At 38.5% G+C, this 13,853-nt stretch overlaps 1 protein-coding gene across 43 annotated transcripts in view; it reads left to right on the top strand.

The window, feature by feature from the left end:
* The window catches only part of DTNA (dystrobrevin alpha), a 357,744-nt gene that overhangs the window by 133,697 nt on the left and 210,194 nt on the right, over positions 1-13,853 (top strand). The window lies entirely within an intron of this gene.

Here is a 13,853-nt window from a genome sequence, read left to right as displayed (position 1 = left end):
CTAGTGGTTAAGTTTGGTAGACTCTGCTTTGGTAGCCTGGGTTTGGTTCCTGGGCAGGGACCTACACCACTCATCAGTGGCCATTCTGTGGTGGTGGCTCACATACAAAAAGCGGAAGATTGGCAACAGATGTTAGCTCAGGGCAAATCTTCCTCAGGGGGAAAAAAGTTAATTCTAAAATTTATTAAAAAAAAGAAAAAGAGGTAAACAATATAATTTCAGGTAATATCAAAGTAGAGTACGATGGAGAAGAGCCTATTTAAATAAGGTAGTCAGGGACCTCACTTTCAAGATTTCTCACGCACCAAAACACTGAATATTCCCTCTGATGGGCAAATGGCACATAATGCAAAAAGTAATTCCAGCAAAGGCCTTTATAGGCCTTCTTGGATTGAAATAATTCATACTCAAGCTATAAACATGGCTCTCCTTGATCTACTCCAGCTCTCAGAAGGAAAGGAATACAAGTTAAATTGAAGCCAGAATGGGTGGAGGTATTTGAGATCTCGCTCCCACTCTGTCCCACCGAGTCTCAGCGTTTCCCGCCACTTGGAGATGAAGATGAAGAGTGGACTACAGGGTCCGCTGACAGGCTGGCAGATAACAGCACAACTTGTCACAGCACTGGCTCCATTCTTCCAGCCTTCTAAACTATGCTAGTTCTTTTGGGGTCAAACAACTACCAGTATAGGATATGTTCAATTTGTGTTCTGTTTTTCTTTGAACACATTTCCCTGAGATTTACTGAGATGGGATTAGGATGATGGTTCAGAGGTTGTTTTCTGCACAGCCCAGTGAATTCCTGAAAATAAACTATCTTTTAAGGTATAAATATTGGTATTTTAAAAGTTCCAATAAAAGCTTTTGATGCAAATTTTTGCTAGTCTAAGTTTCCAACTCTGTCAGAAAAGGCTGTTAATTGCAATTGAGGGTCAATTGGAGATAATCCTTTTTATATTTTCATATTATCGCACCATTTTCTAAGCAGCTCCCTGCTATTTGTACTTTGCAGACCATTTTCTTACCTCTCCCAACAGTGGCAGCTCTCTGCCTGTGTGTCCCTCAGTTTAGTTCTGCCTCTCTTTCCCCAGTGCTCTCAGGCAGAAACACAAGAGTCTACTGATTTACTGTTCTCTCTGCTTGGTATGTAGACAACTGCGCTGGTTTTATTCAGTGTTGGTGCTCCAGGTCCAGTTGCTGGTCCCGATCATACTTCCCACCCTCTATCTCTGTTCTTCTGGGCACTGCAGCCTCTCCAAGAAGACCTGATACCCATGACGAGGACCCTGCTGCCAGTTTGCAGACATTCGTTCATTTATTTACTTGTTCATTCATCCTATCATCTATCGAAGGCTACTATAATCCAGGCCACATGCTAAATTCAAGTACCCATCCCTTCATACTCCTACCAGTCTTTCTAGACGTCTTGCTTATTTTGCGATTCCCTGGGCACCATGCTTTGCCCACCTGCTGAGAATGTCTCCCATTGTTTGCTCCTAAGCCCAGCGTGACTGTTTGCTTCATCTATATAAATCAAGCCAGAGTTTAGATGCCTTCCAGCCTTCACCTCGCCTACCTCACAACTAGCTATTGTCCATTTTCATATTAAAATTTCAAGTTTAATCTCAAAACAAAGGTTTATATTTTCCTATATATTTTAAGCTTCTTTTCATTGCTTATGAAGGACTGATTTGGGTTTTTTGGGTTTTGTGTTTTGTTTTGTGGTTTTGTTTGTTCTTTTAGGAAAGAATTTGAAATTTTATTAGCCACAGTCAATTCACATTATCTCTAGGCTGGGGCTAAAGACTTCACTAATAATCAAATAATTGATGTGGTAATATATAATAAATGTTGCTACTGGTATAAATAAATATTAAAATAAAAACCTCCTAGAAGATTTCTAGAACTCAGAGCAGATAATATGTGAACATAAGGGTAAGCCAGTGATGGGAAGTCTTTATCTAGGAAATCATAGGCTATTGGAGACCTATAGGAGCTTATTAGTCCTTTATCAAATCCTATGCCTGGAAACAATTATAATCATTAGTTATGTGATAATTAACATTTATTTAATAATTTCTGTGTGCCCTGTTATGAGCAACGCATATGACTGATAGAACTTCCTCCTGGAAAATGCTCTCCAGCCCTGGGAACCCGCCACTGTCCAGGGCGGCCCAGCATGTTTCAGAGCAACTCTGAAGGCGTTCTTCAGTTTGTTATGTCCAGACCTTCCACTCTCTGCCTTGTTGTTCCCCCTGGAACCTTGTTAAACAGCCTATTCTCCTTTCCACATGATGGCCCTTTAAATATTTGACAACAGAGATCATAATTCCCTTGAGTCTTCTCTTCTCCAGGTGAAACATTACTAATAACTCTAACCAATCCATCCTCTAATAGCATGAGACTATTTTCTGGAGAAACTCCCCAATCCCTTACCTCGACCATCTTCCTCCCATCAAATATCACTGCTTCTCAAAGTGTGGCCCAGATAACCATACATTGTGCTTCGGGTATGAACAGAGCTGGATAATTCCCTCATTGGTTCTGTGTTTTATTTCAATGTAAGTAAGTTGATATGAGAGACTACAGCTTAGAGTCGATGGGTGAGAGAAGAAGGGGAAAACAAGGACAAAAAGCATTGTGTCCCAGGGAATGAGTTGAATAGATTACAGTACCTAGTTTCAGGTATGCTGAGAATCAAACAGTAATCCCTGAAAAACAGTGACATAGAGGAAAGTCCTGGCAAACCATAATCCACCAAATAGGCATTAATATTGTTCCTCGCACCATTACTATGAAGCGTTTGTACTATATTCAGAACTCTCATTTAATTACTTTATTACTTATAGCTGCCTTTCAAGTAAGACAGATTGATTATCCACGGGATATGAGGTAATACTACACTAGGCAGAAGCTTTCCAATGAAGGTCTCACCACATCCTTTCCACAGCAACACAGAGTCCATGAGGGGCCGCTGAGGCACTCTGGGAATCCTAGAGCAAAGACAAAATGGCCCCAGGGCAACGAGAATGAAGGCACTGGGAGCTGAACTGGGGTCCCCCTCAGTGGTTGCCTAGATAGAAACTGGGTGTCTCCAGGCAACTCCCACCCTCCATCTTGCTATTCCCTATTCCTCTCCTCTGAGAGAGACTTCTGATCTGAGAATGAGCTTCTTCACTATTTAAAACTCTTGAATGTCATTCAAGTACACAGTCTTATCACCTTAGTAGAGGGAACTCAGTCTCCTGACAGGAAAAGAGCTTGCACATTCCACTTTCCTTCAGGCTGGCTTTCCTGGGGAATCATGTTGCCTTGGCTCCAATGCTAAGTGTCTTTGCTTTAAACCCTCCCAGAAATGTCACAGCGGTGCTGCCATGTCCCAAGCTTGTTGAACATTAACCTGGAATCCATGCCAATAACTAGCATGCCATAACTCAGCAACAGGCTGTTACAAAACATCTCTGGATATTAGGTTGGGCTGGAGGCTGTGACTAGAAAAAAAGTAGGAATTTGTTGACTATTTCTGGTAACATTCTTTTAGCTTGGGGACATTGACAGCCTTTAGTGGGTAGAATGAATATGTAACTTAAAAGCAGAGTGGCAAGTTGTGTCATGGTACTTAGTCTTTCTGGGCCTCTCCTAGGTTTACTACTGGTGCTTTTAACCACAATCAGAGCCATGGTTTCTCATCATGGCAGTAAGACGTGTGCCCTGAATATTTTGAAATGTGAATATTAGAAGAATGCATGATGTTAATTTTAATTTTCAAAATTAGCACTCATTAAAAAGTATGTGATTTGCATTAGCATGTTCTTATTTTGTGACAAGAATCTACAAGAATCACTCTTAAATGGCAGCAGCCTATCCCCACCTCCTGAATTTAAATACAGTATGACAAATGACCCATCAACAATGTGTTAATTAGTTCAGTTCTGATTTACTTTCATTTTCACACACCTCATGTCTTTAATGACATCTATTTATTCTTTATTATTCTCTGAAAAAGTTTTGAGGATGTATTTACTGGATATGTTATCAACAATATCACCAAGAAGCACAGTTGCGTTGTCCAGGCTGTTGGCCAGAAGTATCTGACTATTATCCCAATTTTGCCCTTAAACATGTTTTTTAAATTTTTTTTGGTTTTTTTGAGGAAGATTAGCCCTAAGCTAACATCTGCCACCAATCCTCCTCTTTTTTGCTGAGAAAGACTGGCCCTGAGCTAACATCCATGCCCATCTTCCTCTACTATATTATATGTGGGACGCCGCCACAACATGGGCTTGGCAAGTGGTACGTAGGTCTGCATCCAGCATCGGAACCGGCGAACCCCGGGCCACTGAAGCAGAATGTGCCAACTTAACCACTGCACCAACGGGCCAGCCCACACATATTTTAGATTAAATGATAGAAGCTGTCTCTTTTAAAAACTGGGATTATGTTTTCCGCTCTACATTTTAGAGTTAGTTGCCAATATGAGATCTTAATAAAATTATTATTATTATATAATTCACAGCAATTCAGATTGTGTATTCCTTAATTACACAATTTGTTAAATCCCCATACATCATTAAGCATCATCTTTATATACCTGTAAAAACTGTAAACTCCTCTAACCCAAAGCTAAATTACTAGAACAAAACTCTACAACTCGTCGAATAGTACATCCTTCTTCAACTGTCTATTAGATGGTCTTCTCTAAATTATCTCTCACTTTTATTATGGCCAATGTGATTTTGGAAGATAATAGAAAATAGGAATAACAGATATTTTAAATCTACAAATAAGCCAAATGTCATTTGAGTAAGTAGTTTCACCCTTCCCTTGCCAGGTCCTAGTCCGTTTATATCCTTTCATTGTCCTATTCACCCTCTAGTGGAATTCTTAATAAGCAGTGGAAATGCGTACAGAGAGAGGGGAACTATATAAGATGAAACGAGATAGAGGATCCAAATAGCCACAAAGCTGAATGATTCATGGGACATGTAGGAGTTGAATGTCTTGTCATCAAGAGGATATTTTTGTGTGTTAATTATTTACAACTATTTATAATCTTTATTAGCTGAGGTATATAGAGAACAAAATTACATGACAGCTAATGAAATAACTTTTTTAAGATTCCAACTTAAACACAGTCATCCTTTCAAAAGACTTTCAGGAATGACAGAATTTGAAACATATCCTAAATCCTCCTGGGGAGCTAAAAGGCTCTCCCAGGATTTGTAGTCACATAAACATCTCTAACTTTATTTTCAAGTTACAGGTTTGGTTTAGTCACTGTTGACTTGTGTACTTGTAATCATCAGGAATATTCTAGAAGCAGACAATTTGGTACCTCACTTTATAATTGGAAGAGAACATCACTGATGTTTTATAAAAATTTTGAGCAAAAAAACCCCATAATTTGCAGTTCACTTCAACCAGTCTTTCTTCTTCAGCCTAATATGGATATAAAATGTATCTGGCATTACTGTTTCCTAGTGTTGCTGCAGCTTGCCAGAATGTTTAGACCTTTGCACAATGAATCCTTTATTACAGGAAATATAAAAAGACATAAGATTTAAACAGCTCATCACATTTCTGCTAATGTTCCTTGTACTAGAGAACGTTTTAATATATACTAAGTATTTGAATTTACTTTCAAAATGATAAATTCATTCTTTTAATTATTCTTCTTGATGAGTTCTTAGTGCACATTTTTGAGTTTGTGAACTGGATGCATTAATTATGATCACTTTCATACTGGAATAAAATTCAATCTTTTTCTAAGTTTCTCAAGCTTATTTATTACCTTGCTTTTTGACGTAATGTAGGAGTTGTGTCTTAGAAATAGAGATTATCGTAAAGCCAGGCTCTCGCCTGTAGATTCTGATTCTGGACAACCTTTGGAGACTATTACATTATGTGCAGGACTTAGTTAAATGAATGGTGTGATTTTAGATTGTTTGTTAACCTCAGTATTAAGCACTTATAGCAAACCTGGATATACCTGCTGGGGTAGTGCTCTTTACTGTTAATAAGATTTGCGTATGGTTTTTTGAGCCTGTCATGAAACTAGCAAAGATTGAGAGTGTTATTAATCCCACCCTGTAGTGTGGGCAGGTAACTGAGAATTACTGTTGACTGAGGGAAGAGGAAAATTACTTTAGGCTTTGTTAAAGGGAGATTCACTTTAGTAATACAGCAGGTCCTCTCCATTCTAGAGAACCCTATTCATAGAATAATCTGCAAATATGTATCTCTATGTGTAGAAGGTGAAGAATAGACCCCCATAAGGGATCAGATTATATGGATGGTGTGTGTCTACAATAGACTCAGGTGTATTGCAGAGTTGCATCAACACCAGCAATGGAGAGGGGTTCCTGGACCAGGACTTTGAGGAAGCACGTGCAATAAATGTTATTGGAGCAAATGGAGAGTCCCTCAGTTTCACACAGCGTCTTTTCCAGAAGGCTGGAAAAAGGGAAAAAAACAGATAATTTGGGTGCTTCCTCAGCTGTATTGACTTTAGAAGGTGGCTAACGTCATTTTCTACTTTAACTTATTTTCTAATCCTGTAACTATTTTGTGAAATATTGGATCCCATTTATTAATATTTCCTGTAGGCACATTTCCATCACCTGTACCCTTAATCTAATCCAGAGATCAAGGAACAGAGGTGAAGACATACATCCCGGACATCCCACCCTTTCCTATTTATGTTTTTAACTGCATAGAATATGATCATTTTAATTGCATTGACTGGATATATATGTCAATGCAATTGAAAGCTTAGTCAAGGGCCTGGCCCTGTGGCCAAGTGGTTACGTTTGCGTGCTCCACTGCAGGCGGCCCAGTGTTTCATTGGTTCCAATCCTGGGCGCGGACATGACACTGCTCATCAAACCATGCTGAGGCAGTGTCCCACATGCCACAACTAGAAGGACCCACAAGGAAGAATATACAACTTTGTACCGGGGGGCTTTGGGGAGAAAATGGAAAAAAATAAAATCTTAAAAAAAAAAAAAGCTTAGTCAAGCTTTTTTTGTTGTTATTGAGTATTTTGAGGAATATCTGATTGTGCTTCCTGATTTTTCAACAACCCTTACGTTTTAATTTAATATCTTAAAAGGTCATTATATCAGTTACTTCAGAATGACCCAGATAACAATAAAACATTCCTCATTAGATGGACAAAAATCATGGTGAAAAACTGGGCACCTTACTTAAATTCTTCTCTCTTATTTGTCTATCCTAAACTCAAAGTTTATTTGTGCTTAGGATTACCAGTAAACTTGCCTCTTAGATCTAACCATTTTCAACTTGATAGTTTTAAAATTAGAAGAAAGCAGCTCATATAAAGAATAGCAAGAAACCATATATGTCATTTTTTGCACTTTGTTGTAAAAAAAGTATATTTTATGTCCAGAGTTGATTATATAATGTTCCATAGTCAGTTTAAGCTATTAAGCAAACAACACTAATCTACTAGAGTAATAATCACCAGTTATAACTTTTAATCACTTGATTTTGCCATGAGTCAATGTCTGGGATAAAATAGCCATTTTAGATTACTTTTGTTTTATAAGCAATATGATATCAGAAGTACCAAATTTCATACTAAAAATTTTTTTAAGTACAGACCACATATTCAAATTATTTATTGTTCTTTACAGATCTCCATTTAATGTTGGTAATTTTTATGTTCAAGAGGTTCACAGAATTCTGAGAGGAATTAAGATGGACCTATGCTCTTCATTTGACTGAATGTGAATACAAGGGGAACTGACCAATGGCTGTCTTTAGGAAATATACTAGGATTCAAAATCGGGATAATGCACAATGGCCATTTTGGCTAATATCCCTAAATGCTAATGTTTGTAGAAAAGCCACATGTATAAAAAATTAGTTAGGTAGTACTACTTGCTGTTACTACAAATAAAATGCAGATTTTCTCCTTCAGTACCAGTCTCAGGCAGGCACTCTTCCTCAATAGGTGGCTCTCCTCCATGTGGTAATTCAGAGAACCAGGCCCATTTCATCTTATGGCTCTGCCATCCTCTTAACCTACAGAGTCCTTTGTTTCCAGCCAACAGTAGGACAAAAGCATAGATGAGCACACAAGGAAGCTTTATAGGGGCAGGCCTGAAAGTGGCTCATAGTGCTTTTGTTCACATCCCATTGGCCAGAACTTAATCACATGACTTAACTGCAAAGAAATCTGGGAAATGTAGTATAGCTGTATTCCTTGAAGAAGATAATACCAGTGATCTTTACCACACCTACTATTTCATATGTTCCTAAAAATGAGGAAAGACACTATGCTACTGGGGCCTGGCTTCTAGGGTTAGCTTTGTCACTAAGGAATTGTGGAAAATTTAACAGGTTCTAACCTCTTTACCTTTTGTACTATTTAGTCTCATAGAGCTCACAGTCTAAAAGAAGAGAGAGGTAGCAAATAAACACACAAATAAATGTATAATTACAAACTAATGTAGGCTCCATGAGAGCATGGACCATGCCTCTCTGGCACTTAAAACAGTGCTTGGTGCATAGCAGGTGCTCAACAATAACCGTGAATGAATGCTTGCCTAAAGGCATGAATGAATGAATGAATGAATGAATGAAAATATATGATGGAAGTGAATTGGAGCTATGAAAGAAAGTAGTAGGGGAATCCAAATTTGTTTGGGCAATCAGGAAGGTTTTTCTGAGGAAATAATATTGACATTGAAACCTGAAGGATGATTAAGAGTTAGCAAAGAGAAGAGTCGGGTGGTAGAATTTTGCAGACACAGGAAAAAGCAGGTTCAAAGGATCTGAGTAGGGAAGAGATTGATACATTTAAGAGCTGAAAGAAGGCTAGTGTGACAGGAACCCAGAGGGGCTGGGAGGTACTGGTGGAAGTCAGGCTAGAAAAGTAACTAGGGCTCTACCAGGCAAAGATTCTGTGATGTGTTCTGCCTTTTGGTCTCCCTTGCGGGCACAATGGAAAGCCAGTGAAAAGTATAAAGAAGGAAGATGGATGATGTGATCATATTTTCATTTTAACAGATCAGTCCAGCTTTCTGTGAAGAACAGATTGAAGTGGAGTAAGAGTAGAAACAGAGAGACTAGTTAAGAGGCTATTGCAAATTATCCAAATAAGATGGCTAAACCAGAGCAGTGGTTAGAACAAGGTGGAGGCAGAGCAGATGGAGGGACTTGAAATACATGCTGGAGGTAAAGGGAAATTGGGGTCGATGGACATATGCAGCAATAAAGTCCTCTGATTCTATTCTGCGTTATTATTCTCTTTAAACGTCGTTACAATGACTGTGCTGCCACTAACGGTAGACCTTTCAGGATATTTAGTGTTGCTTCCTTCCATTCGTTTAGAAACTTTGTCCCAACTCTTAAGATTTGCTCAAAGATCAGTCAAATAACAGGCATTTAAATTTAGGCAAGATTCTTGAGGTTCTTCAAAACTCACTGCAGATTATTGTATATCTGTTTCTCTTTGTCTTCAAGAAATTAGTTAAACTGTATATTATAGTGGAGGATTTGTATTTGTGTGTGTATGTATATCTTTATCTTTAGTGTCCAAATATATTACTCATAGATTCTTTTTTAGATGGTTCATTTTGGGCCATCTTTCATATCTTCTTAATGTGGTATGTTGGTTCTGTTTTAACTTTTCAATTTAATGTTTTAGGAAGTAATCCAAATATTGTAATAGTGTTAAAACTTTATCCTTGAGGCCAATGTTCTACTGTTTCAGAGTTAGTTGTAATGGTTCAGGCCCTTACTAGAATTTCTTTGGAGATAAGAACGCTCTGTACAGAGGACTGGAAATTTGATGCTCCTAAATTCCATTCTGCTCCCCTCCCTCTCACCGTTCGTGCTTGGCTTGCAAATATATCTCTGTCTGTATTTGTCATCTTGAAAATGGACATCATAGTGATTTCCCAGAGGTTTTAAGAAGGTTATTTTAGTGTTTGTCAGTCAGCTTTTAGGATGATATGGGCAAAGGAATATTATGATCTTGGGAATTGATATGTCTGCAAAATGGCTGCTGCGCACAAGCAAGAATGCTGTGAAGCCCTGGCAGAGTTCCTGCGGAGACGTTACACCCACGGTCAGTGAAATACTTCCGGTAGGTTCCCTCCCTCCTTCTAAAGATAGAGCCTTAGGGGACTCTTCTGGCAATGATATTTACGTGTGCTAAATGTTGTTTCAATTTTAAACAGTTTATTTAAATAATTTTCACCCAAAGTATGCTATTTTGAGGTACAAGTCAGTGGATAAAATTCTTTGATGGCTTATTGATCTCTGGAGAAGAAAACTGGGGAGAGTATGATTTTTACAGGGAAATTTTTGGTTGTTTCCGCCAAGCAAGTTAATGCTCATAACCGTATTTTTTCATTTCATGTCTATTATGATATTCCTCACTTTGTCTTTGATATATGCCCCATTGTGTTTGAAAATATTTTTCCAAAAATCTTTAAAGTCATTTCTTTGTTGGCCCCTGCTCTTTCCTGTCATGTAGCCACCTCACTTCGAGATTATGCCATATGAGGTCCAAAGCAGCCACAGGAAATTGAGAGAATCTTGTAAATTCACTTTGTTGTTCTGACTTTAGTTTGTATGTGAAAGTAAGATAGGAATATGAAAATGGCATAAAGTTTGCTTTCAAATTCCAGGATAATTCTTATAATTCCAGGCAGGTATTTGCATACTTCACTTATCTCAAAACTGGTACTTCTCACCCTACCAAAACAAAGAGCTCAGGACTCAAAGTTCTAGATAAAGTCAATGACCCAGGAGAACTTGGGAGTCACAATAGTCTTCCATTTTTTTAAGATTCCCCATGGCACAGATCAGCCAAGCAGATCTCTGATTACACTTTCTGGCACCTAGCTCAGAAAATGAAAATCCTTACATCCTAAAAACAAAGCATTTGAAGAGAAAAAGTTGACCTTTCAAGCATCTGGATTTACTGCCGAAACACTAGAAACGAACTATAAGCAGAAAAACATTGAGTCAGTTGAACTCTGCGTTCTCCTTCAAGGATGAAGTTCCAGTGATATGCATCGACTGAAAACAGTGAAAGAAGTGTGTGTGTTGCTTTCCCTACTTGTACACACCTGCTTCATTCCTGTTCTCCTGCTGGGACACAGTCTTTTTATAGTAATCGTGGTAATTAGATCCCTTCCTTTTTAGATGCTCTTAATCATCTTTTGGATTTGGAGCCAATGACTCTACCTCAAAATAGAATGAAAATTCAGAATCTTAGCCTGTGGCACTCCTGGTCACTCTCTTAGTATTGAAACAACATTTATTGAACTTAGGGACAGACACTATACTTGGCCTATATGAAAAATCTACTACAGTTGAGTATTTGTGAATATCCGTTCTAGTGTCAGTAAAGAACATAAAAGTAGTGTGTTGAATCAGACTTTTGGTCCTGTTAAAAACACGTTTTTTTCTTTTACGGTGGCATCAGGAGATGTGTTATGAAAGAATGTAGTTATTCTTCTCACTGTCAGATTAAGAATTTGCCTCTAAATCCTAAAGTCCATTAGTAATTTATTACAGCTCTAGGACTCATGAGTCATTTGAATGTTTGAAAATTATTTTCTATTTTCAACCTACTCCTAGTGATAGTAGTACATCCTTTTACGACTATTTAGCTTACCTCTGTGAAGTTTCGGTGGATTTCCAATGAATAAGTCTGTTGTCATCTTTTCCAGACCATTCAAAGCTTCACAGACTTCACGACTTCTTTTCAATACCATATATTTTTTCAGTCTGTCTTTATACAGCTACTGGCCTACTCCCTTTAGATAATTCATGTATATCTTGTGAACTGTGGTAGCCAGAAGTACAAGTGGTGTTTAAGGTATAGACACAATGTCTTTATAAGGTGGTCAGATTTTATTTACAAATAATTGTATTTATGATTTCATTTCCTTATTAGCAAAACCTTCCTCATAAGATTACTATGAGGATTAAATGAGATAATGCTTGGAAAGTAATTAGCACAGCGCTTGGCATAGTAAGTGCTCAATAAATGTTAACAGTTGGTACTTTCTAATTTTTATACCATTTTAATGACCCTACACCATGCCAGCCACTTTTATTTTTTAAAGCCTGAGTTCCCCTCATTCAGTAATATGGGATGTGCTCCAGTCGCATCAACATTCCTAATACCCGTCTCTGGTCTTGTCTGTTTCATTTGTTCAACAAATTCATTTAATGAGTATTCTAGGAATTGAGCTAGGTACTGGGGATACAGCTACCAGCTAGGCAAGGTCTTTGCATTCAAAGAGCCTACTGCAAACAGGGAAAACTAATAATGGAGAGGGAGTTAAATAAGGTGCCACGAGAAGTGCAGGATCACAGGGAGAACAGAGGAGGGGAAGCTAACCTAGTACGGAGACAGGTAGGCTTCCTGGAAGAAGTGATGTTAAAGCTGTGACCTGGACCTAAGTAGGAGTTACGAGACAGAGGAGGCAGGAGAAGGACCAAAGTGGAAAGATTACCAGAAGGAAAAGCACATGTAACACTTGGAAGGGAGAGAAAATGCTGTTTATTGAGGAACTGAACAAAATCCAGCATTAATGGAGAGGGGAATAACAGACAGAGAAGCCTAGAGAAGTGAGATCTCAGAAAGCCTTGGGATTCATGTCAAGGAGTTTGGACTGTATCCTGCAGTAGCAATGAAAATGTCAGTGCCTTCTCTTCATCCATCAATACCATTCAGCCTCCTCAGCTACATTCTATACGATTTGGCCCCATCCACCCTTTCAAGCCCCTTTCCTATTATTTCCCCACATAACCCTGCCCACTGTTCCTACAAGCCCATGTGTTTGCATATTTCCTTGACTGGAATGTCCTTCCTCAAGTTCTGTAGTTCAATTCAGGGCATTTGTTGAGTAACTGGTATGTGCCAGGCATTGTGAGTCTTCATCTTTCCAATGTCTTTTCTTTCATTCATTCTGTAAATATTTATGAATCACCGACTTGTACCGGGAGCCGTGCTACTTTTGAATAACATTATTCTGTGAAGGCCTCCAGATGCCCCAACTAGAATAATCTCTTCCACTTTTCTTCATCCTCTGAAATCCTCATATTCTAAACGTGTCTCTCCTTTGGCTCTTGCCACTTTTTTTTTTATTGAGTTCGTAATAGTTTACGTCGATGTGAGATTGTAGTTGTACGTTAATTCTTGTCTGTCACCACATAAGTGCTCCCCTTCACCCCTGTTCCCACCCCCCAACCCCCTTCCCCTGGTAACCACTGAACTGATTTCTTTGTCCACGTGTTTGTTTATATTCCACATATGAATGAAATCATCTGGTGTTTGTCTTTCTCAGTCTGACTTATTTCGCTTAGCATAATTCTCTCCAGGTCCTTCCATATTATTGCAAATGGGATGAATTTGTCTTTTTTATGGCTGAGTAGTATCCCATTGTATATATATTACCACATCTTCTTTATCCAATCATAAGCCAATGAACACTTGGATTGTTTCATTGTCTCAGCTATTGTGAATAGTGCTGCAATGAACATAGGCGTGCATGTGTTACTTTGGATTGTTGATTTCAAGTTGTTTGGGTAGATACCCAGTAGTGGGATAGCTGGGTTGTATGGTATTTCTATTTTCAATTTTTTGAGGAATCTCCATACCATTTTCCATAGTGGCTGCACCAGTTTGCATTCCCACCAGCAGTGTATGAGGGTCCCCTTTACTCCATAATGTCTCCAACATTTGTCATTTTTTGTCTTAGTGATTATTGGCTATTGCCACTTTTGATACTGCCTTATAGCTAATTACTTCATGAGTTTGAAACCTTTATAAGATCTCTGTGTTATAGGGGACAGATTCTAGG

The sequence above is a fragment of the Equus asinus genome, chromosome 7 (assembly GCF_041296235.1).
Source record: "Equus asinus isolate D_3611 breed Donkey chromosome 7, EquAss-T2T_v2, whole genome shotgun sequence".
In the NCBI taxonomy this organism is placed as follows: domain Eukaryota; kingdom Metazoa; phylum Chordata; class Mammalia; order Perissodactyla; family Equidae; genus Equus; species Equus asinus.
The sequence above is the reverse complement of the archived record's forward strand: the minus strand, read 5'-3'. Positions and strand labels throughout refer to the sequence as shown.